Below are 26,375 nucleotides of genomic sequence, written 5' to 3' on the forward strand. Positions count from 1 at the left end.
GAATGTATAGATGACCTCGGGCTAGTGTGCATTAACACTGGAGAAGGAACACGATATAATTGCACGAAGAATATAGAAACAGTACTCGATCTGACATTTGTATCTAGTGCTTTAGCAGGTATAAGTGCATGGAATGTGGTGAAGCATACTACAGTGGGCAGCGATCATTATCCGGTAATGACTAAAGTTGGGACCAACATAAGGTTTGAAAAGGAAAAGAAAATTCATAGATGGAAACTGGGAAAGGCTAATTGGGATGCCTTCCAAGTTGTAAGTACGAATAGATGTAAAACACTTCAAGAGGAAAATGATGATGATATAAATAAATGCAATGATGAGCTGGTTAAGGTTATCATTCATTCAGCTAAAGACACAATTCCGGAGAGTGCAGGAGTTAGGCGCACCAAGAGTGTACCCTGGTGGAATGGTGAATGCAGTGAATCCATTAAAGACAGGAATAAAGCATTCAGGCAACTCAAGCAACTCCATTCTCAGGAAGCTTTGAATCAGGGTGAAAGGGCCCAGGCTATAGTGAGGAGAACAATAAGAACGCAGAAACACACTTTTTGGAGGCAATATTGCAATAGTATTGGAAGAGAAGTACAGCTTGCAGGTGTTCGGGGCATGATTAGGAGAATGGGGGAATTCGAAGGAATTATGAGTTGCCAGTTTTGAGCAGAGGGGACAAAATGGCTGTCACAGACGTAGGAAAGGCGGAACTTCTAGCTCAAACATTTAGGAAAGTTCATAGTTCAGATAACCTTACAGAGGAAGCCCGGCAGTGCAGAAATAATACACGAATGGAAAACCCGAGAATATTGGATAGAGTAGAAGCGTTAGGAGATCAGTTGGACCTGCATTTTAGTATGTTTGAGTTGAGAAGAGCAATTATTAGTGCTCGCCAAACCACTCCTGGGAAAGATGGGGTTTGTTACAAAATGCTGGAACACATGACAGATAACTCTCTAGTCATTGTGTTGAGGTTGGTTAACAGGGTGTTGGATTCTGGCCAACTTCCTTCAGTGTGGAAACAAGCGATAATAGTGCCCATCCTGAAGCCAGGGAAAGACCCTTCAGATCCATCTAGCTCCAGGCCTATTGCCCTGACATCTCATGTATGCAAAATCATGGAGAGAATGGTAACCAGAAAGGTTAACGTATATCTTAGAAAGTAGAGCTCTGTTTTCCCCATATCAAAGTGGGTTCCAGAGGGGTCGGAACACAATGGATTCTATATTGTGCTGAGAATCAGACATCAGGAAAGCACAGACCAACAAGGAAGTAGTGACTGCAGTCTTCTTTGATGTTGAAAAGGCTTATGACATGCTCTGGAAGGAAGGACTACTAATCAAGTTCAAATCATTGGGAATTGGTGGTAAAGCATATAATTGAGTTATGAATGTTTTACTGGACAGGAAAATACAAGTAAGAGCAGGTGCAGAATATTCAAGTGTTTATGCTGTGGGAAATGGTACTCCGCAAGGCAGTGTGTGCAGTCCGTTGCTGTTCAATATAATGATGCATGACATCTTTAATCAAGTTCATCCAAGTGTGGGGAAATCTTTGTCTGCAGATGATGGGGCTTTGTGGGCAAAAGGCCGCAATGTAGCACATGTTGGAAAGAAAATACAAGCTGCAATAGTTGAAGTGGAGAAATGGACAAATAAATGGGGATTCAAACTGTCAGTAGCTAAGACGCAGGTCATTTGTTTTACCAAACGGCATAACATTGCTCCTATATCGTTAAAATGGTATGAGCAACCTCTTGAACAGGTTAATACAATAAGATGTCTTGGTGTTTGGTTTGACGGAAAGCTAACATGGAGCAGTCATATAGGAAAAGTTCTAAATAAATGTAAAAAGGTCAACAATGTACTTCGGTGTTTGGCGGGGCAGGAGTGGGGAGCGAGTAGGTCATCACTTCTGAATATATATTGGGCACTCATGAGACCTGTATTCGATGATGGGTGTGTAGCGTTCATGGCAGCAGCAGAATCTAACCTTAAAAAGCTGGATGTCCTACAAGCTCAGGCCCTGAGAATTTGTAGTGGAGCTTTTAAAACATCTCCAGTATCAGCAATACAGGTGGAAATGGGAGAAATGCCTTTAAGGATAAGAAGAGTGAAGTTAATGTTGCATTCTGGGTAAACCTTCAGGGGCACAGTGATAGTCATCCTGCGAAAAGTGTCTTTAAAGACTGCTGGGAGCACAATGAGTCACATTTAACAAGTGCTGGATGGATTGGCGATGTTAAAGCAGCAGGTATAGGTTTGAATCAAATACAGTATTGCCCCACAGCTCCAATCTGGTCCATTCCACCCTGGTTGTTCCCATTGCCAAGTGCAGACCTCAATATACGAGAGGAGTTAAAGGAAAAGAAAGAACTACCAGTATGGCGCATAGTCCAGAATCACTTTGCAAGATATCACTCAGACTCAACAATCATATTTACAGATGGCTCCAAAGATCCAGAGGCAGGGCGTGCAGGGGCAGCAGTGTATATCCCAGTGAGTAATACACATATAGAGAAAAGGGTAACAGACCATGTGTCAGTATACACCACAGAGTTGTTGGCATTGGTGCTGTCATTGAAATGGATAGAGGAGAAAGAAATACATAACAGTGTAATTGCATCTGACAGCTTTTCAGCATTATCGAGTATACGATCAGGCAGATCTTCATCTAGAACGGACATAATAAATGAAATATTTCTAATTGTATATCAAATGCAAATCAAAGGCATAGCAACTCGTTTCCTCTGGGTTCCTGCTCATGTTGGTGTGGAGGGTAATGAACAGGTGGATATTCTGGCCAAACAAACACTCAGAAGTATGAACATAGACATAGAAGTTCCACTCAGCAAAGCGGAGGTTCAAACGTTCATTCAGAAATATGCACAAACAACATGTCAAGATCATTGGGACCTTAGTGATACAGGAAGACATCTTTATACAATTCAAAGGTATGTGGGGGATGGAAGGAAGGTGGGGTTTAAAAGAAGGGAAGAAAATGTCATTTCTGGGATGAGAATAGGTCATACAGGTCTCAACCATACTTTAAGTATAATAGGAAAGCATCCAACCGGAAAGTGTATACACTGCAGCCAGCCAGAAACTGTTGAGCATGTTTTACTGCTTTGCCGGAAATATAGTACTCAGAGAAATGTGCTTTTCTAGACACTGAAGAAAGCAACATTCCATGACTTGTCACTATCAGGGCTGTTAGGGAAAACATCAGGCAATATATATTGTGAGATTATTAAATTTCTAAGAGAAATTGATACATTTAAAATAATCTAGAGTTTTGGTTCTTTGTTTTGTTTCTTTTGTTTATTGTTTTCTGCATAGTCTCTTGTCCACACTCCAGTCCAGTTGGTGGCGGTAATGCACCTACAAGTTGGTTTGCCAACCGCCAATAAACACGGAAGAAGAAGAAGAAGAAGAAGAAGAAGAAGCAGAAGCAGAAGAAAACGAGAGAAGAAGAAGAAGAAGGAGAAAAGAAGAGGTGAGTGGATTAAACAAATGCAGAGGTTTCATTAAGTGTATTTACACCTGTTAGTTTACAGTTAATCACGAATCAGAAGTTATCTTATTTAACACAACAGCTTCCATGGAAGAAAGAAACTCACAAAAAAACTTTAAAATGTGCGACAAAAATAGTCTCAAACTATCTTTAAATAAAGGCTAACAGCTACAGTCTAACAGCTATCGTCTAACAGTCTATCGTCTAACTCTAACAGCTACAGTTATCATTCCAGTTCGGCTCTGGGGAGTAACAGTTGATTTGTAATGCTCAGCTGACTTTATGTTAGTTATTTATTACACCAGTTGTCTTTAAGACGGTTTGAGTTGTTGTGTTGGTGCTCTTTACCATTGATATGGTTTTAAATATATGCTAACTAGCGTATTAGCATCGTCATTCACTGCAACGTAGCATTTTTCCCATTGAAATGAATGGGGATCTTCAGTTAGCAGCTAACGCTAAGCTAAGCGACGGTTTAGCTCATTAGATAAATAGATATACTTTATTTAAATAATGATTTATCTTAAACTGGGAAATGAATGTGTCACAGCAGAAGTGTTTTCAGGCATTACACGAGTTAAACATATTTAAAAGATGCAATAAGATATAATACAAATGAAGCATTAGCAGCAAGTATACACACCGGACACATATCACTAGAGTATCTAAAGAATACACAATATACAGAAAATACTGTATACATGGAGTACATTAAACAGTCTCCCTAGCTAATGTTTGCTTTCTGTGTTAACTTAGTGATAGTTACACACGGATAGCGTTATAACCGTGGTTCAAACAACCATTAATGTCACTTTCTATGTGAATAAAGTCATTTTAATGAAATAAAAGTGAACAAACTGTGAGCTGTAAGTTAGAATGTAAGTTGCTACACAGATTATGATGAATTATATCTAAATATTTGTATTATATTAATAATAATTTACACAGAAAACCAACTTGTTATCGTAATGGTTAAAGTAATTTGCATGTAATGTTAATAACTATCTGACCTTTCTATCATGTTCTCCTCTGCTTAGCATCACATTGACCAAATGGATCCATTTGGACCATGTTTACGTCACAGCAGCATAGATGAGACAAGGCACTGCACATGGTGTGATAAAACACTACATATAAGCATCCAGAAATAGAACATATCATTGAATAAACTCTTTTGAATTCCTCCTCTTCACTCCTGACAGTTTATGATGAATTATATCTAAATATTTGTATTATATTAATAATGAAGCAGCTCTGTGGTCTTCATCAGGACAGCTGATGAGCAGCATGGAGGAGAAGAAGGAGACCCCTGGAGCTCAGGTCAGTGTGCACTTCATCACAATATATTCCTAATTCCAGCGTTTCCGCCAGGCGGGCGTCTTGCCTTCATTTGACGCCCTTATTCAGCTCGGAACGCCCTATACAGACATAAATAAACCAGCGACTGTATTCGCCATGACACGGACAGTCTGTGGTTTGTACTTGTTTAACTTCTGTCTAGTTTCTGAACAGATATGAGCTGTGAGCTCTGAGGGCTAACAGCTAACGGCTGATGTTGGTGTTGTGGTTCACATTGTCACTACCCGATCTGCAGCCCTGCCCTATCTGCAGTGCGCCTGTGCGAGAAGGTCCGCCATATTTGACAACTCCATACGGCAACTCTAATAGGACATTTGACGTCTAGACGGCTGCCCAATTTGCATCGTGCATGCGCGAGTCATAAACGTCTCAAATATCTTTAATAAAATATTTTGTTATTTGAAATCAAATGAAGGACATTCACAGTTAATGTAATTGGATATAAATTATGAATGCCATACATATTGCATACATTCAGTCAATATTTCTTCAGCATGTATGATAGCTGTCTAACAGAAGTTACATCCATTTCTCACTTATTCTGACAATGTACTTAACCCAATAAAATGACCCAATAAAAGGAGTTGTTCAATAATAAAAGTCACGTTGTAATAACAATAACTCGTCTCTCTCGTTCAGATTAATATTGTCAGGTTTTTTGAGTGTTCTTTTTCTGCTTTGCCAAACGCCACTGTGTCAAATGTCCCATTAGAGTTTGTTTTTTTCCATTTAAAAAAAAAAAGAAGTAGAACAGAACAAGTTTTAATTATTTTATTGAACAATTATTTGTTTAATTGAAGAACGAAAACAGGAATGTTGAGTTAAATGTTACTCATCCCCCCCAACCCCACTCTTTAAAAAAGGAACAAAAATGCACCCCCATCCAAAGATCCCCACAAAGTCCCATTCAAAATGTTAAATGAAAAGAGCCCTTCTCCCTCCACAAAGTCCCATTAAACATGCAAATCTTCCTTCAAGCGATCCTCTGCATTTTGACTAAGCCCTTTCAGTCAACGGGCTCTTCCTGGGCCTCATCAACATCATACTCTTCCTCTTCACTGTCACTGTCCAGCCTTGTTGAGGATGGCTCTGTGTCCGGCTCAAAGAGCCTTAGGTTTGCCCGAATGCCAACCAGTTTTTCCACTCTCACATTTGTGAGCCTGTTGCGAACCTTTGTGTGGTCTCAATAGCCATGCAGTAAGCAGTGTGCTATGGCATGGATATTCAAGTGTACTTGAATGGCATCTGTTTGTTGCAGGCAAGATTATGCTAAAATATACTTTCTCCAACTATATTTAAGTTCCCTATGAAGAGCCAACCTTCAATTAAAAAAATTCCCAGTTTATTCCCATAAATTCCCGCGGACAGTTTCCATCTTTGAAAATTCCTGGAATTTTGCAACCGTAGTTCCTGCCCCAGTTCCTAAACTGTATTGGAAACGCAGCATAAAGTGAGCCTGGCCTACCAAGGCCTAACTATACCGTACTAAGCTGTGCGAGGCCCTGCAGTGGAAATGCGTTCCAAACAGTTATTTAAATGCAAGAAATTACTCAACTGTTGAAAAACTACTTTTTTTGTTTTTATCATTAATGTTTTTATCATTAATCTGATGGAACTGTGTCTTGGTGTTTGTATTGATTTTAGGTGGACACAGGGACAACACATCTGCTGTACCTGATGCAGAGGCACTGACTGCTGGTCTGATTTTCTGAATGGGGGGATACTGACACTGTGGGGTTAGTTAGTCTGTCGACGGTAGCAAACAAGGCACGTGCGTTGTTTTAGTTTTTGGCAATGATGTCGGAGAAGAAAGACTGTCGTGCAATTTACAATTCCAAATGATAAAAGCCAAGTCTCTCTTTATAGATTTCAAAGTGAACCTGGAGATTTGTTTTTCTCCACCTACGTTCAGCTTTTCGACACTCTTTTTTCTGCTCTCACGGTCATGGCCTTTCTCCATTGAGATATTCTCCTGCCAGTCACTTCCTTTACCTTAGTTGGAGCAATGGCATCTATAACATTTAAATGATCTACTAGCTCATTTACTGAGATGTTAGCAGGGGCAAGTCCGGAAGAAACATCCTGAGTAAACATTTCCCTAGTGTTTTCAGTTAAATATCGCTTTGCGGTTACCTCTTTTTGAACATTTGTGTGAACAGAAATAGAGCTCTCAAAGGAATGATCAGAGAGCGCAACATCAGTCACCACAACCTCAGAGATATTCAGACCCTTTGAGATCATCAAGTCCAGAGTGCGCCCCTTGTTGTGCGTGGGCTCCGTCACATGCTGATTCAGTCCATTGAATTGATCTATTTAAAACAAGGGACAGTGTACATTAATCAACACATTAAAAACATGTAAAAGTACTCAAATAGCCAAAAGGCTAGTTTTCATCGGTAGTCCCTTTGCCAGATGGTGATTGACGTTCTGAGTGCTTGTTTATACAGTGATTCCAGTGGCCTTAGAGCTGCAGAGTGAGCATCAGACCAGCTGATCAGACAGTAGTTGATGTGGGAGAGGACCATTGAGTGAAGGTATAGCTTAGCTGCTGCAGAGGATAGGAAGTTTCTAATGTATCTGTAATTTGACAGATTGAACTTTACTTTATTGCAGACCTTTTTGATATGGGTTTTGAAATTGAGGTTTGTGTCAATATGTACTCCCAAGTACTTGTACTCCGAGACAACCTGAAGTCTCCTTCCAGAAAAGAAAACATCTTGTTCTGTTGTGGCCCTTGGAGAAGAACATACACACTGTCTTTGAGACATTTGGTTGCAAACAATTATTGTTAAGCCAGGATGTAATATTCTCCAACACATCAGTGACCTTGGTAGCAGCCTCTTCTGCGGTTCTGCCATGAGTAAAAACAACTGTATCATCAGCATACATTAATACATCACATTCTCCACACACAGAAGGCAGATCATTTATGTACATTCTACACAGGATTGGGCCCAATACACAAAACAGTTCTTTAGCCCCTCTGTCCTGGGGGTTGTCAACATGGATGTTAAAATCACCAACAATGACTAGACGGTCAAAGTCAAAACACACTATAGACAGCAGTTCAGTAAAGTCATCAAAAGAAGCTAAAAGAAGCTGAGAGCACAGCTGAACTCCCGCAGCCCTGGGGGCCCCTACATTGGTTGTGATGGCAGATGACAGGGTTTGGTCAAGTTGCTCTCTCCTGGTGAGGAAAGCGGCATACCAGTAAATCAGGTATGGATTTACTTCCATTTTGGCCATTCTTGACACCAAGATGTCGGCTGGTATTGTGTTGCTGCTGAGAAGTCTAGGAAGAGGGCTCTTGCAAAGGTGTGAGGTTTATCTAAATGTTTAGTGATGATGTGAACCAGAGCAGCAACAGTACCATCCCCTTGCTTATAGGCAAATGGTATGGATCAAGTATGTCTTGTCCGTCACAATAGGTTTAGCTGAAGAGGTCATTCCTGTCATGGTTCTCATGGTGTCCCACACTTTTTTGGGGTCTTTGGCTTTAAAAGCATTTCCCAAAAGCTCTGTGTTTTGATTCCCTCAATTTGACTTTCAGTTCTCTCTCTGTCTGTTCAAGTGCTCCATAGTCTTTGTTTTTGAAAGCTATTTTCCTGGGTTTTATAACTTATTGTCATGTCCTTAGTCACATATGATTTATTACTTGGATAGATCTGTATTTCTTTAGTGGGAACACAGAAGTTAATATAGTTTTTGGTAACAGTAGTTATTTCATCTAGTGAACCTTCCTGAAAAATGGCCCAATCTGTCCAATCAAAACAGGCTTTCAACTGCTCCCTACTTTCATTTGTCCATGTCCTTATTACTTTCTTGTCTGGTTGACTTCCCTTGAGTTTGGTCTTATACACTGTTATCATATTCACAACATTATGATCAGAGTTCAGTATTGGTGGTCTGTATTTAGACACATAGGCTCCTTTATCATTAACAAAGCATTTGTCCAGGATATTGTCTTTCCTGCTGTGATCCCTAACATACTGCTGGAACCCAGGTAACACAGTCTCCAGGCGTGGACACAGTGTCCTCTGCCGCTGGGAGGCATGTAAACAACAAACAGTAAAATACACCCGAATTCTCTAGGCAGATAAAAGGGTCTTAACGTCATGCCGAGAATTTCTACGTTGGGATTGCAGGTTTTACATTTTACTGAGTATGATCGGCACCACAGATCATTAATATACACACAAATACCGCCTCTTCTGGTTTTCCCCGAGTTCGCATCCCTGTCTGCTCGAACAAGGGTGAATCCGGGTACTTCAAAGAGAGATTCAGGCATCGTAGATTGTAGCCAACTTTCCATGAAACATAATAAAGAGGCCTCGAGAAATTCATGACAGTACCTTGTGTATGTCCTTAGTGTGTCCACGTTGTTGCTCAATGAGCGCAGGTTTGTGAGAATGATGGATGGAAGTGATGGCCGGCTGAATCTCCGCCGTATTCTGAACGCCTCCCCTCCTTCCTCGTCTCTTTTTCCTGGTGTTTCTAAGCGGCTCCCAAGGGATTTCATCCAATAACGAAGAGCACAGATGACTTGGTGTATTCGTAGGAGGCCGATCGCATTGTAGCTCTAGCATAGCCGTGTGTGTGTGTGTGTGTGTGTGTGTGTGTGTGTGTGTGTGTGTGTGTGTGTGTGTGTGTGTGTGTGTGTGTGTGTGTGTGTGTGTGTGTGTGTGTGTGTGTGTGTGTGTGTGTGTGTGTGTGTGTGTGTGTGTGTGTGTGTGTGTGTGTGTGTGTGTGTGTGTGTGTGTGTGTGTGTGTGTGTGTGTGTGTGTGTGTGTGTGTGTGTGTGTGTGTGTGTGTGTGTGTGTGTGTGTGTGTGTGTGTGTGTGTGTGTGTGTGTGTGTGTGTGTGTGTGTGTGTGTGTGTGTGTGTGTGTGTGTGTGGGCTGGCGGGGGGTTAAAACGTAGCAGCCTGCGGTCGCTCGTTAGCTGTCCTAAATAAGGTAAACACAGTGAAGGCACAGCTCTTTGCAGCTGGTGCTGCTCTTCTCAGATTCTGCTGAGTTACACGTTACTGCCTCCTGGTGCTGCAGAGATTTCATGAAGTGAAGGAGGTTTTTCTTCTATGAAGCAGCTGTGGGCAGCAGATACTGTGAGTCACAGACTCTCCTGTTTTGCCGATCCGGTGCTTGAACAAATAATTCTACACCCCTGGCCGAAATGTCCCTAAAATGAAGTCCGAGTTTGAAATATATCTCAAATAATGTATGTATTTCCCCACATAAACATAACAGTCTGCAATGAAACGGCTGTCTCCACTAACTACTTTCTCCTTTCTCTCTCTTTTTTTTCTTTCATTGCCCAAGTCTAGGGGCTTCGTACAATAGAAAAACAAATGCAAATATTTTATTTTAAAAAGTAAAGTCCTTTCGAGTCATCTGTCTCAAGCCTAAGTCTCAAGTCATGAATACCAAGTCAAGTCGAGTCTTTTATCAATGTTAGTCAAGCAAGTCTCAAGTAAAAAATTAGGCAAGTCAACTCATTTGACTCGAGTCAAGTCATGTGACTCGAGTCCCCCACCTCTGGTATATACTTTGGTTAGAATATTGCTGTATTACTGTATCAAATATAATAAACACAAACGGTTGACAAGTAGTATTTTGTTAACTCAAGTTTTATATTAAAGGGGACCTATGATGCAAAATACACTCTTGTACGTCTTTTATACATGAATATGTGTCCCCGGTGTTCCAGGGAACTCACCAAGTGTCAGAAAACACAGCCCTCTCTATTTTCCTCCATACCCAAATCTCTAAAAAAGGGGCTGCAACGGATCTGATACAGACTGATACAGATTTGAACACTTTACTGACGTCAGTAAAGTGGTGCTACGGCTATTGGTCAATTCTCCACCTATCAGGGGAATATGAGGTTGGGCCACGGCCGGCCATTGCCGCTCGAAAGTGCTGGAGACGCTGTAGTACATATGCCAGCCCTGTAAGTGGCGCTGTAGTCTGCCACAAAAGCAGCGAAGAAGACTTCCCTTGCATGGTTGCCATAGTTGCCCTTCTCTTTATTCTCCGCTGTGGCTCTTTTTCTATAGTTGTATGTATTGATTTAAATTGACATGCATCCGCTAAGAAAAATAGTCCGTTGTTACCGTTTGAACTAACGTAGCAACGGCAGGAACTGCTTCGATAGCGTTTTTTGAGGAGCTTTTTGATTACAGATTTGAAAACATCGCTCCTTGCTTTAAAAGTAGCACAATTCATTATGTCAAACCTTGGAAAGTATCTAGATATCCCTGCCCTAATGCCAAAGGAACTGCACACTGAATATGTGTCGCCATTTGATGCCTATGTCTGGACCGCTGCGTAAAAAGGAGGATTTCTTCTCTTCTTTCTTCTATAAGAATAAAACACGGTGGACGGAGATCTCTTTTTCTCCCCGCTGCAGCCCAGCAGCTGATCGCAGAGCATGCTCCCCTCTCCTGCAGGGGGGCGTGGTCAGCTGCTGCTCACAGAATCAGCCCCTGCAAAAACAGCGCTGGAGAGAACAAATAGAGCGAAATGAGGCGTGGCTAAAATGCAGGACCTTTTTGGTATTTTGAAAAAAAAACTATATTTATATACTTTATATAGGTATGGCCCTACAATATATTGTTCAAATATAGCATGATAGGTCCACTTTAAGTGAGTTTTTATTGTGTTAACTTGTGTATTTATGCTTTTTAGATTGACTTTCTCTCTTTCTCTGTCCGTCTGTTCTAGAAACCGAAAGGAAGAGAGAGACGTCACAGCTGTCAGCAATGTGACAAATCCTTCAGAACATCTGGAACTTTAAAGAGCCACCTGCGTATTCACACAGGAGAAAAACCGTACAGCTGTGAAAAGTGTGGGACAACTTTCACTCAATCAGGTCATCTCAAATCACATCAACGTATTCATACTGGAGAAAAACCTTACAGCTGTGAAGAGTGTGGGACAACTTTCACTAGATCAGGTGCTCTCAAATCACATCACCGTATTCATACTGGAGAAAAACCGTACTGGTGTGAAGAGTGTGGGACAACTTTCACTACATCAAGTAATCTCAAATCACATCAACATATTCACACTGGAGAAAAATTGTACTGGTGTGAAGAGTGTGGGAAAACGTTCAGAAGATCAGATCATCTCAAGTCACATCACCGTATTCACACTGGAGAAAAACCGTACTGGTGTGAAGAGTGTGGGAAAACGTTCACAACATCAAGTAATCTCAAAACACATCACCGTATTCACACGGGAGAACAACCATAGTGGTTTTAAGAGTGTAGGAGACGCAATTAAGCATATTTTGTTTTTTCACAGTTTACAATAAACAATTCCCATCTATTGGCCTTGTGTTGGGTAATCCTTTTTTCCATTACAGATCCCATCCCAACAGCGCCATCTGTTGACGTAACGTCAGAATTGACAGGCATAATGTTCACTGTTCCTTTAAGTTTCGTTTTCTGGCTGTCCGTCTGCCGACAGCTGTTTCACACAGCTGACATTATTGCAGCATTAAATCCAAGCCATTGTCCAATACAGCTTATGATTCCAATATACGATCCAGTTTGAATGCTGCTCATACCCGGCCGCTTTCCCAGCCTTGGCTCTCGGCCTCTCCTTTCGCTTCTTGATGAGCGCAGGTGGTGACAATCTCCAGCTGATTGTGGCGTGTTGTCCAGCTGATCCGGGATGAGGGTGTCGGTTGTGAAGTAATCCAATTGTTTGTCCGGTGAAAACGATCCTTAATCCAATGCGATATTTTTCTTATTGTCCAGTTTCACTCACAGAGTACGATTCTACTTAATGTAATGGCAGTTTAAATGTTCCAGTGTCCTACATCTTTTTGCCATTACTTCACAGGAGGGTTTAGAGTGATCCTGACGCAGACACAAACATATGAAGTTCCGGTCTTTTGCTGCAGTTTTAGATGGATGTTTTATTGCTTTACATACTGTAGTGGACATTTTTATTATATCCTTATATGCTTAAACCAAATGCTTCTCATTTCCTGAGATGTGCTTTCTTTCTTCCTTTCTACTCTACTTTGGGTTTATTCCCAGGCGCTTCAAGGCCACAGAGCTGCTTTGGCTACTGGGAGACTCACACACAGTCACACAAGAACTTCCCTACTCTGAGAACCGTTATGCTATCTACCGCTCAAGGACAGGTGTATAATAACAATGTTTGTTTGTTTGTTTATTTTATTTAAAGGACAGTGCACATTAATTCACATTGCTGTAAATGAGCCAGTATTAGCCAGCAGGCTAATTTTCAACTGTTGTCCTTGGCAAGATGTTAACTGACCACAACAAGACTAGAAAATAAAAACATAATTAAATAGAGTACAGCAGACAACATCAGTACACCAATAAATAAATAGCAGTTCAACAATAAATAAATAAATAGCAGTACAACAATAAATAGGAACAGTAGTACAACAATAGAGAGGAACATGCAAACAGATGAAATATCATCATACCTTGATTCAGTTAAAAGTGTTCACATTTTTGATTGTTTAAAAGCCAGTTCTTATGATTGTGGTTAAATGTATGATAAGAGGTGTTATTCCTGATCTGTATTGGTATTGTGTTCCAGAGTGTAGGTGAATGTGACCGTGTGAAGACAGATTTTTAAAATTCCCACTCCTTTTCTATATAAGCTTTACTACCATATTGTACTGCACACACTCTCGCAGACTATTCTATGCTATGTGAGACCTGTGTCTATTTTATATTGTATCATGTAATTGAAGCTTCAAATAAATAACCAAAAAGACAGCTCTGTTCGATTCACCATTTATTTGTTTTGATCACTTTGACTTGTACTCTCCAGCCGTGTTGGGTCCTAGATTTCCATAACAAGTGGCGTTGTCGGCAGGATCTCTGCAAGTTCGATTGGGGACACCTCCGGACGCTGGTGGTTGCTAGCTCCAGGATCCTCCTCTACCTCAACAGAAACCGTACGGGACGAGAGGACCAACGCAGGGGGGTGGAACCGATTGACTTCACGAGATCCAACGAACTCAAAGGGCTTTCAATACTCGGTGAGATTTACAGAGTCTAAATTGTTTAAAGTTAAACATAATTAAACTCAACATGACATTTATGAAATCCGAACTGCTGCTGCTGCACCAGAGGTCAACATACCAGCCGCCGAAGACACACAGAAAGGGAGCAGAGACAAAGAGAGACAGAGAAAAGAAAATGAAGAAGAAGAAGCAAGACTGAAAAAGATCTATGACAAGAGAGAGAAAAAGGAAAGAGAGGCGAAGGGAGCTGAACTCTACAAAAAAGAACACCTCCGCGGAAAGAACCAGAGCGACCAGGAGGACGAAGAGCATACTTTCGTCTTGCCTATGATCCAGGTGGAAGGACATGCTGGTCCTTCAGTGGTCTATCGCCCATGGACCATAGCAGAGATGAAGGAGATATCAAGAGATCACCTGCCAGATGTTGAGTTAGGAGGTGCTAAATTCGCTGCAGCACTCCTCATGTTCTGTAGACAATTCTCCCCCACCATGCCAGAGATAAAGAAGTTGTTGACTCTGAAAATGGGTCGGACACACGTCAGCCACTTCACCGAAATACTGGGAGGTCAACAGCACATGAAAAAACCCGAGTGGGACGATGACCTGAACGTTACCTACCGCGATGCTTTGACCAGCCTAGAGACTGCAATAACTACATTCTCCCCTTCCTCACTGCAAGGACGTACTCACAGGAAAGGAGAAACGGTAGAAGCAGACGACAACAAGTGACGTGTCCAAGTAGGGGTGGGCGATATTGAAAAATGTTATCACGATATTTTCAGGCAGTATCACGATAGACGATATATATCACGATATTTTTTCATGTCGGTTATTATGGTTATTTTTCAAGTTACTTAACAGTACAAGCACCTACAAGGTAACAGAAACTAAAACAAAAAGGAGTAACAGACCAAAATAGCATTTCAAGCTTCAGAAATGAAACCCTGAATGAACAAGTGAGCAGTGAACATCAATAAACATGAAAAGGAGGGAAAAACATAACATAAGTAAAACATAAAACATCAATGAGGAAAAGTCAGTGCCAAATATTTAAAATGTAGACTTGAAGTGTAATAAAAAACTTTTGCATAACTGAAGGGAAAAACATAAAACGCCACAGCGTCAGTTATGTCTTTCCACCGTTTGCTAGTCTTTTCATAAGGAGCCCCTTTATGAAATGCCTGCCCTATGGTTGCTCGCTGCAAAGAAAGGGGGCGGGGACTTTGGGAGCGTGTCAAACAACTCAGACTGAACGAAAGCAGAGGTGCGCTGACATTGTGAAATCGATCGGGCTTGATATATGGTGAAATTAAAATCAGTAGGTGAGGCTGGGGGAGCGGGAGGGGAAGAGGCTCCGCTGTCATAGCCCGCTGCGCCGCGCACGGAGAGCCTCTTCCCCTCCCGCTATTTTTTTGTTCAAAAAAGAATTTCAATTTTTTTTTTTTTTTTTTTTTTTTTTTTTTTTTTTAATCACGATAGGACGATATCTCTGAAAAAGCATATCGTGGAGACCTAATATCGTCATATCGCCCACCCCTATGTCCAAGTCAACAATAGATGACAACAAGTGACGTGTCCAAGTCACCAACAGATGACAACAAGTGACGTGTCCAAGTCACCAACAGATGACAACAAGTGACGTGTCCTAGTCACCACCAGCACCACACTTGCACTACATACACCAAAACACACTACACACAAGGTGTCACGAGCGAGTGCCAGCTGAGCGGTTCCATATGCTCTCTGGTTCCTCGTTTGTGTTATCGGTGTGCGGAGTCTGACTGTCCGTGTCACGAAATCGACCGAGAGAGTACACGCACACACACCATGGAACATTTCCCCCTCGTGATAAGGGCTCGGCTGGAGAGACGACAACGCAACCGTGAGCAATGTGAATACTACTGGAGATCCTGGACAATCATAGAATGGTTCCTCTGCATACTTGCCATGATAGTTGTGTTGGGACTACTCCTATATTTTATGTATCCATGGTCAGCATACAGCATGTCAGCCAAAATCGAGGTATCTAAGAGGTACATGGGGAAAGGAGGGCGAACCATATGGGTCGAGGGGCTGGGGAAAGCAGGGCGAACGACATGGGTCGAGGGGCTGGTCAAGACAGGGATTGGTAACATTACTCTAAGGGATGGGGAAGATAGCACAGTGCAGTTAGACCCGTGCGACTACATGCATTGCCCCGACCCTAAGAAACTGGGGGGGCAGACGCCTACATTTGCTATGTTGAGAGTGACAGTCACACCGCCACTCACTGCTCGGGGGGGCTGGGCTTTTGTTTTATGGACCACCGCGCACACCGATTGGGGTTATACCTTATGGGACGACAAAACAAACATCAAAGGGAGATTGTCTATCTCCAAGGTCAATTCATCGAGCCCCGTTATCCTGTTGCAACTACAGGCTGCCCAGATATCAGACAAGGGTTATTTTGTTGTCTGTATGTATGTATCCGGCGCCGACCCGTGTGGCACATTTTACATAGACATCGCGCCCAAAACTCGGACCCCCGAAAAGGGTAAGCAACCTTTGACGCCACTGTTGACATCTATAGGTACATCTACATTTAATCTATACATAGGCGATAACGACCATAGCAACATTGATGTGGGTCAGACCAGTAGTGGGATCACCGGTAACGTCTGGTGGCACACTCTGAGATCATTCTTGCAGGCCGCAGGACAAAATGGGTCATGTTATGCATGCACCCTTTTCCCCCAGGACTCATCAATGTCCGTGCCAGTTCGTCCGCGCTCTCTGACCCAGGTTGAACACCTCTGCGTGTCTATGGCTCTGACAAGGCCCATCAAGGGTGAAGACCGTGTAACCGAGTGGCGTTATGCTAGGCAGCTTCCCCCACCATGCAGTAATCGGTCTAACTCCCCTTTGCGTGCATCCACGTTTGATACCACATACGCAAAGTACCAACCCGTCAGCCATGTGCACCCCAGTCATTTGAGAGGGATGAAACACAGCCTCTGCATCCAGAGAGTGTACCACAAAACGTCTCTTACATCACCTTATTTTTTCCTAGGCACTACTACTGGTTGTACTCGTATCCTACGGAACACGTGCAGTTACGGTGCTTACAAAATCTCGTATTGTCCCTGAAAGAATCCTTTCTAACGTAGCATTCCCTGATGTTAAACATATTTCCCTCCAACTGGCCTGGCCCAGTGATGCTGGGTTTAGTGCGCCACAAGATTACGTTTGGTTGTGCGGCGACAAGCTCTATCAAGTTCTGGCTCCCCTCTGGATAGGTACATGCACTCTAGTGGATTTGAATCCAGCAGTCACTGTCCTCACGTCCTTAATGTACACGACACATCATTACCCAGAGTTCCAACACCCCGACCACCACAAGGTAAAAAGAGATCTGACGTCCGCTGGAGCTAAATTCATGGGTGGCCTGTTCCCATGGTGGGGTACAGTAAACAATGCCCATAAAATAGATACCTTACACGTCCGGCTAGAGAACCTCACTTACGAGACGACGCAAGGCTTCCAGGCATTGCCCCCATTCATAATAGCCTCTAGGAACATGCTCATGCAGCACCAATTTGCTCTTGACCTTTTGTTCGCCTCAAAGGGTGTCATGTGATCGGTGACTCCTGTTGCACTTACATTCCCGACGTCACCAAGAACATCACTGACACCGTGCTGCATCTCAACGACCTGTTAGCCGACATGAAAGCGGATGACATATCCAACGCAGGTGGCTGGAACTGGTGGTTCTGGCTTACATCAGGCGGGTGGGAAGCATGGCTGGCTAGGATAGTTACACCCCTGGCGATCATTTTTGGCCTATTAATCAGTTGTACCGGTTTGATTATCCCAATACTGATAAAATGCGTTTCCAGCATGGTATCCTCAGCTTTCGTTCAGTATACTGCTATTCCATTACACGACAATCCTTTGCGCCACAGTGAGATAGACCAGCTAGAATCAGAAGTCTGATTCCGACACTACAATATAATCATGTGTGTACCTTCCTCTCTTATGCTTACATTATATTGGAGTCTGTCCTCCACAAAAACAGCCAGTTTTCTATGATATATTTGTGATGTGTTTGCTTAAACCAGCGATGGAGTGTATTCATTGATGTGGTATATCAGTCTATCCTGTCATTTGTTGATCAAGTATGATCAAAAGGGGAGAATGTAGTGGACATTTTTATTATATCCTTATATGCTTAAACCAAATGCTTCTCATTTCCTAAGATGTGCTGTTTTCTTCCTTTCTACTCTACTTTGGGTTTATTCCCAAGCGCTTCAAGGCCACAGAGCTGCTTTGGCTACTGGGTTGAGACTCACACAAATTCACACAAGAACTTACCTACTCTGAGAACCGTTATGCTATCTACAGCTCAAGGACAGATGTCTAATAACAATGTGACCGTGTGAAGACAGATTTCTAACCTTCCCACTCCTTCTGTGTATAAGCTTTGCTACCATATTGTATGGCGCACACTCACGCAGACTATTCTATGCTCTGTGAGACCTGTGTCTATTTGTATTGTGTCTGTATTTGAAGCTTCAAATAAATAACTAGAAAGTAGTGTTGCACGGTGTACCGATACTTGAAAGGTACCGCGATACCCTGCCGTTAAAAACGGTACGATTCCTCCGTTTCATTAGTATCGGTACTTTAAGAATGACGGGGGAAAGTACTCCCGTGAAAAAACGCCGTTTAATAAGAGCCGTGTGTGTTCAGCGCTCTGCTTCCACTCCTTGCACTGCAGCCGTGCCTGCTGTCCCGCTCCTCTCAAGCACGTTCTAAGTCCCTCCCCTCTCTCTTGCACGCGGCCACAGCATGTGAGAAAACGAGAAGCATGGCTGCAAGTGGGAGTGCAACTGCCGCTGCGCCTCGGCTTGTTGACAAATAAGACGCCAGAAGTCTGTGAACGGGCCGTTCAGGTGTTCAGAGCAGAGCTTCCTGTCGGAGCAGCAGAGCGTGATGTGCACTGAAAAGTTTTTCTGTCGCAATATTATCGTTGAGCAAACTTAACTAGCAAACTAGCATCACTATCTGCTAAGGTTAGCTTTAGCCTTCGTTTTCTATTAGTTTTTTTCATAGGCTATAAACGGAGGTGGTATAAGTAGCCTATATATCTTGTACTTGAGTAAAAGTAGAAGTACCCAGGTCTTGTACTTGAGTTAAAGTAGAAGTACCAGAATGTAGGAACAATCCTGCAATCAAAATGTTCCTCAAATAAAAGTACAAAAGTATTATCATCAAAATATAGTTAAAGTAGCGACAGTAAAAGTAGAAGTGCTCAGGTCTTGTACTAGAAGCACCAGAGTGTAGGAATACTCTGTTACAGTAAAAGTACTGCATTCAAAATGTTCCTCAAGTAAAAGTATTAAAGTAGCGACAGTAAAAGTAGTCATTGTGCAGCTTGGTCCATTTCAGAATAATATATATGATATGTTTTATAATGATTGATCATGAAAGTGTTCTCAAAGCTGGTAAATGTGCAGCTAGTTTGAATGACTTTGTAGACTGCAGGGTAGCTGGTGAAGGTGCAGCTAGTCTGAAGTACTTTGTAGACTGCAGGGTAGCTGGTAAATGTGCAGCTAGTTTGAAGTACTTTGTAGACTGCAGGGTAGCTGGTGGATTTACTCCAGGTGGAACTAAAGTCTGATTTAACACTTGATTATATTTCACATCATTCATCCAGATCTGTGAAGTAACTAAAGGGATTAAATACATGTAGTGGAGGAAAAGTACACCATTATTTCTGAACTGTAGTGGATTAGAAGTACAAAGTAGCAAAAGAAACATTGAAATAAAGTACAAGTATCTCAAAATTGTACCCAAGTAGTACTTGAGTTTATGAACTTAGTTACTTTACACCAGTGGCTATAAAGATAGAAAGACATTTTCAAAATGCTCAACAGTGCTGCCAAAATGTTAAACTCACTGCTACACAATTAAAATAAATGCTTTTATATATATTTATATTAGATGTGACTCTTTGGCGTTTCTGTTCTTAGTAACACTGCTGCTTTAGTTGTTCTGACTGCTAAAATCATCTGTTATTCCTAATTTTAAAGCCGATATTCCATGTTTCCCTTTTTTTAAGAAAAGTATCGAAAAAGAATCGGAATCGCAATTCTTGACTTGGTATCGAAACCAAAATGTTGGTATCGTGACAACACTACTAGAAAGACAGCTCTGTCTGATTCACCATTTATTTGTTTTGATCACTTTGACTTGTACTCTCCACAGTGTTGGGTCCTAGATTTCCATAACATGACCCAGCCTATCCAATGCAAAGATGGCTAATGAAACCATTTCCGGACACCGGGAGACTGACCCCTGAACGGCACACCTACGATTACAGGCTGAGCAGTGCACGGTCGGTTGTTGAGATGGCGTTTGGAAGGCTAAAAGGAAGAGCCTCCGAAAAAGGAACGACTGCGAGCTGGAGCTGGACCACTGATATTACTGCAGTTAAACCTGATTTATTTTGTATCATGCTTCTTTTTTTTTTTTTACAATAAAATCACTGGATCAGACTTGAAGTGTGTTTATTTTGTATACAAATCACAGCATCTAGATACAAACAGGTGAACTATAGTCTTATAAAAAAAAGTGCATAACCAAACGGTTTAGACTATATTCTTAACTCAAATACACAGTGGGTCAAAATAAATGGTTACTAGTCGAGGGCCGGACTGGTTCAATGTTATTGCACATATAAAACCTGGAACTAACAAAGCTTCAATTGTTGCCTATAAAAAGATTACACATTAAATCAGTTGCATTCCTTTCTTATGGCTCTATCTGCAGCTTTTCCAGAGTCATTTCTGTGGTTTAGACTATATTGTAAAATCAAATGAAAAAAACTATAAAAAGCACATCGAGTTATGAATACAATTGAAACTGGACAAAAGAACTACAAATAATATAGAACATTATCATACAGTCCTGGCCTCCCCAAAATCATATAACCATTGTTAACAGCAGTCCTCATTATATATCCATAATAACAATGACTGCTGTTCATCTACACAACAGTGGAACATGTTCATTTCATTATTGGCAATACTCAATCTTATTACCCTTTATCAAAATAGTATATTCTTACTAAAAACTACATTAATTTGACAGGAAATAAAAATAAAAAGGATCCCTATCAATGTAGCTTGTTTATACTGTTATCAGAATAAAAAACATGTATTGATCGGGCTCATATATATAATGTACAGTATGTCATATCATAAGTGAATGCCCTATATTTAAATGTGTGTCAATCTGTGAGTGGGCCTTCTCCTAGGAAGACATTGCAAGTATACATTTACATTTCAAACATCATTTTATGGGCACTTTAAATGATAAGGATTGCACCCATGAGTAATATTAAACCTGGAACTAACAAAGCTTAAATTGTTGCCTATAAAAAGATTACACATTAAATCAGTTGCATTCCTTTCTTATGGCTCCATCTGCAGCTTTTCTGTGGTTTAGACTATTCTTATAAAAAAAGTGCATACCCAAACGGTTTAGACTATATTCTTAACTCAAATACACATGCCTATCCGTTTTTTCAATAAAATGGATCAGACATGAATTTTGTTTATTGTATGGACAATAACTCACCAAAAAGTGTGGCGAATATACTATAATTATAATGTGTATACAAAAAAGGTATGAACTATTTACATAAAAAAATATGGTCAGCTTTCGTTGTTGGCCTCCATCACCTTCATAAGCCTGTCTACCATGCCAAGCATTGAGTGGCTGTTCTGCTCGATTCTGGTGAAAACTCGTAGGAACTCAGCATTGGCCACATGCACCTCCTGAAGCATCGCCTGGCCCTGCTCCTGAAGCCTGTCCTCACTTTTCTCCAGATACTCCAGAAGGCCAGATGATAAATCCCACTTCCTTTTAACAACAAAAAGAGAAAAATAAAGTCAACACTGTGTTCATGGCATTTTATGAGATGTATATTATATACTGTGTAATGAAATGTTGTATTGTTCTTATGGCTGCAGTTGTATAAGTTGAACAACTACTACAATGACTATGCCATGATAAATGCACATGGCAACAAGGCAAGGCAAGGCAAGTTTATTTATAGAGCACTTTTCAACGCAAGGCAATTCAAAGTGCTTTACAAAAAAAAAAAAAAAAAAAAAAAATGAAAGACATTAAGCATTACAAACAGGGAACAGTATTACTATTATGACCACTGTAAACCTTACCCTGTTTGTGTCGGCCCACCGGCTGGATTAGGTTCACCAGAGATTGCTGGGACGAGCTGCTTGTGGGAAAAGGAGACTCTTCATTGGCGAGCTACACGCCGACGGCAGTGGTGATTCCGACACAGTACACTCCAAACCAGATATTTCTGTAAACACAATATAAACACAATAAATCATAAATCGTTAGTGAGAAGAAAGAAGATACATTGGAGGCGTTCGCTGTCTTTGCCATGGGGATACCTTTGTTTATTATTGTTAGCATTAGCATGCTAGGGCTATTATTGGTTTGGATGCACACATCCGGTAGCTGTAGTAGGTCAACTTTAGCTTTATTACCAGGTCTGTCGATAGCTAAATGGTTTAGTTTATGTTGTAGTGAGGAATAAAACAAATGGGTAATGCATAACTCACCGGCATCAAATGAGCTCTGCACACTCAGCGACTCGTCCTGCAATATCATCGATGTGAGAGAAAGCGAGTTCACCGTGGATCCAAAACCACTCGTCGGTCTGTCCCCGAGGACCGAGTCTAGAAAGTCATAATGTGGAATTCTTTTTGGATGACCGCTACCACTCCGTCCGAGGTCTCGCTTTTGGTCCCGATAGTCCTTCTTGACTTTTTTTTTAATTTGTTGCCAATCTGTTCCACGGTACGGTAAAAACCAGTGGTTGCCATCTCTTTCTGCAATTGTTGGATAATTGCTTTGGACCGCGTGCTCCCCTCCAGCTTCCTCTGTACCTCTTCGGAAGACCAGATTCCCAGTAGGTACCTGGTCTCTTCAGTGGACCACTGCTGCTTGTTAAGTTTCTCCATCGTTGTGTACAAACTGGATCAAACGCGGGCTTCTTGTTGTTGTTGTTGTTGTTGATCCCGCCTCGACGTAAGAGTGACGTATGCGGTGCTTTTGCTCTGGCCAGAAATGTTTTGGTGCTTGAAATGAACCGGATTCCGGAGCTAAGAGGCTGCTCCGCTGCGGTGTGAAGAGGAAAACCCAGTGCTTTTTAAGCTCCAGCTCCGAACCGGCCCCCGAAACACCGATGGTGTGAATGAGGTATTAGTGGAGGAAGACAATTGTGACATCACTTACGCGACTCTGGGATTAGTAGTCTTTGTAGTTGCGCATTTTTCATAGTCTTATATTTCAACAGTTTTACGACAAATTGTGTCTCTTTTGACATGGAAATAATTGTTTAAGATTGACAAACATCATATGTGTAACTCATGGCACTATTCAAACGGGATCGAAATAAGTTTTCTCTCTCCATTGACTTCAATACATTATTTTTCCGAAATAAGGTCCCATGGACCGGAAGTAGATGGGCGTGACTTCGCCACTCTATAGATGGGAATTGTTTATTGTAAACTGTGAAAAAACCAAAATATGCTTAATTGCGGCTCCTACACTCTTAAAACCACTATGGTTTTTCTCCTGTATGAACACGAAGATGTGATTTGAGAGCACTTGATCGAGTGAACATTTTCCCACACTCTTCACACCAGTACGGTTTTTCTCCAGTATGAATACGGTGATGTGATTTGAGAGCACTTGATTGAGTGAAAGTTGTCCCACACTCTTCACAGCTGTACGGTTTTTCTCCAGTATGAATACGATGATGTGTTTTGAGAGCACTTGATGAAGTGAACATTTTCCCACACTCTTCACACCAGTACGGTTTTTCTCCAGTATGGATACGGTGATGATTTTGTAGATCACCTGATGTACTGAAAGTTGTCCCACACTCTTCACAGCTGTACGGTTTTTCTCCTGTGTGAATACGTTGATGTGATTTGAGAGCACTTGATTGAGTGAAAGTTGTCCCACACTCTTCACAGCTGTAAGGTTTTTCTCCCGTGTGAATACGTTGATGTATTTTGAGATTACCTGATTGAGTGAAAGTTGTCCCACACTCTTCACAGCTGTACGGTTTTTCGCCCGTGTGAATACGTTGATGTATTTTGAGATTACTTGATTGAGTGAAAGTTGTCCCACACTCTTCACACCAGTATGGTTTTTCTCCAGTATGAATACGGTGATGATTTTGTAGATCACCTGATGTATTGAAAGTTGTCCCACACTCTTCACAGCTGTACGGTTTTTCTCCTGTGTGAATACGTTGATGTAATTTGAGAGCATCTGATCTAGTGAAAGTTTTCCCACACTCTTTACAGCTGTACGGTTTTTCTCCAGTATGAATACGGTGATGTGATTTGAGAGCACTTGATGTAGTGAACGTTTTCCCACACTCTTCACACCAATACGGTTTTTCTCCAGTGTGAATACGGTGATGTCTTTTGAGAGCACTTGATCTAGTGAAAGTTGTCCCACACTCTTCACAGCTGTACGGTTTTTCTCCAGTATGAATACGCAGGTGGCTCTTTAAAGTTCCAGATGTTGTGAAGGATTTGTCACATTGGTGACAGCTGTGACATCTCTCTCTTCCTTTCGGTTTCTAGAACAGACGGACAGAGAAAGAGAGAAAGTCAATCTAAAAAGCATAAATACACAAGTTAACACAATAAAAACTCACTTAAAGTGGACCTATCATGCTATATTTGAACAATATATTGTAGGGCCATACCTATATAAAGTATATAAATATAGGTTTTTTTTCAAAATACCAAAAAGATCCTGCATTTTAGCCACGTCTCATTTCGCTCTATTTGCTTTTTCTAGCGCTGTTTTTGCAGGGGGCTGATTCTGTGAGCTGCAGCTAACCACACTCCCTGCAGGAGAGGGGAGTGTGCTTTGAGATCAGCTGCTGGGCTGCAGCGGGGAGAAGAGGGGGAGAAAAAGAGATCTCCGTCCACTTTGTTTTATTCTTATAGAAGTAAGAAGAGAAGTAACGGGGCAGAAACCCTCTTTTTTACGCAGCGGTCCAGACAGACATCAAACGGCGACACATATTCAGTGTGCAGTTACTTTGGCATTAGGGCAGGGATATCTAGATACTTTCCAAGGTTTGACATAATGAATTGTGGTCATTTTAAAGCAAGCAACGATGTTTTCAAATCTGTATCAAAAAGCTCCTCAAAAACGCTATCGAAGCAGTTCCTGCCGTTGCTACGTTAGTTCAAACAGTAACAACGGACTATTTCTCTTAGCGGATGCACTATTTTTTAAATCAATAAAATAATTTTCTAAATCCATAAAAGCATTTCAATTAATATTGGGAGTCATATCTTTACTTTGTTGAGAATGTGGCCGTGTGATCAGCGGGATAATGTGCAGCGACGCGGTCATTATAAATAATACCTTCATGCAGATCTAAATCCCTCCGCTCCGCTTACTGACGTCAGTAAAGTGTTCAAATCTGAATCAGTCTGTATCAGATCCGTTGCAGCCCCTTTTTTAGAGATTTGGGTATGGAGGAAACAAATTAAATGAAAAATAAGCCATGTGCAGTAATATAGAAAATTGAGGATGCAACGCATTGGTATGAATCGCGATATCGAATTGGATCGAATCGTTGACAGGATAATCGTAATCGAATCGTGAGACCAGTGAAGATGCACAGCCCTAGTATACAGGAGACAGAGGGAGAGGCATCCTGTCTCAGTATGCTCCGTTCCTCTTGTGTTTTTGGTCTAATTATTGTCTAAACTTTATCGTGTCTGTATGAAACGTCATTTTGAGAGACCATGCTTTTGATCCTGTGGAATACATTTGCCTTCTGCAGACCATGTCTGGCCATTCAACTTTCCAAGACATACCTGAGTGACAGCACAAACAGGTATGGCGAGGAGCCCCAGCCTCTGCTACAGCCGCGAGGCTATGCTAGAGCTACAATGCGATCGGCCTCCTACGAATACACCAAGCCATCTGTGCTATTCATTATTGGATGAAATCCCTCGGGAGCCGCTTAGAAACACCAGGAAAAAGAGACGAGGAAGGAGGGGAGGCGTTCAGAATCGCCTACGGCGGAGATTCAGCCGACCACCACTTCCATCCATCATTCTCACAAACCTGCGCTCATTGAGCAACAACGTGGACATACTAAGGACAAACACAAGGTACTGTCATGAATTTCTCGAGGCCTCTTTATTATGTTTCACGGAAAGTTGGCTCCAATCTACGATGCCTGAATCTCTCTTTGAAGTACCCGGACTCACCCTTGTTCGAGCAGACAGGGATGCGAACTCGGGGAAAACCAGAGGAGGCGGTATTTGTGTGTATATTAATGATCTGTGGTGCCGATCATACTCAGTAAAATGTAAAACCTGCAATCCCAACGTAGAAATTCTCGGCATGACGTTA

The 26,375-nt window shown here is 41.7% G+C and overlaps 2 pseudogenes; one reads left to right on the plus strand and one right to left on the minus strand.

Annotated features, from left to right (window-relative positions):
* The window catches only part of LOC117442254 (zinc finger protein 729-like), a 144,808-nt pseudogene that overhangs the window by 110,812 nt on the left and 7,621 nt on the right, over positions 1 to 26,375 (minus strand).
* The window catches only part of LOC117442253 (zinc finger protein 208-like), a 104,148-nt pseudogene that overhangs the window by 25,372 nt on the left and 52,401 nt on the right, over positions 1 to 26,375 (plus strand).

Source organism: Pseudochaenichthys georgianus, unplaced genomic scaffold (assembly GCF_902827115.2).
Source record: "Pseudochaenichthys georgianus unplaced genomic scaffold, fPseGeo1.2 scaffold_400_arrow_ctg1, whole genome shotgun sequence".
Lineage (NCBI taxonomy): Eukaryota > Metazoa > Chordata > Actinopteri > Perciformes > Channichthyidae > Pseudochaenichthys > Pseudochaenichthys georgianus.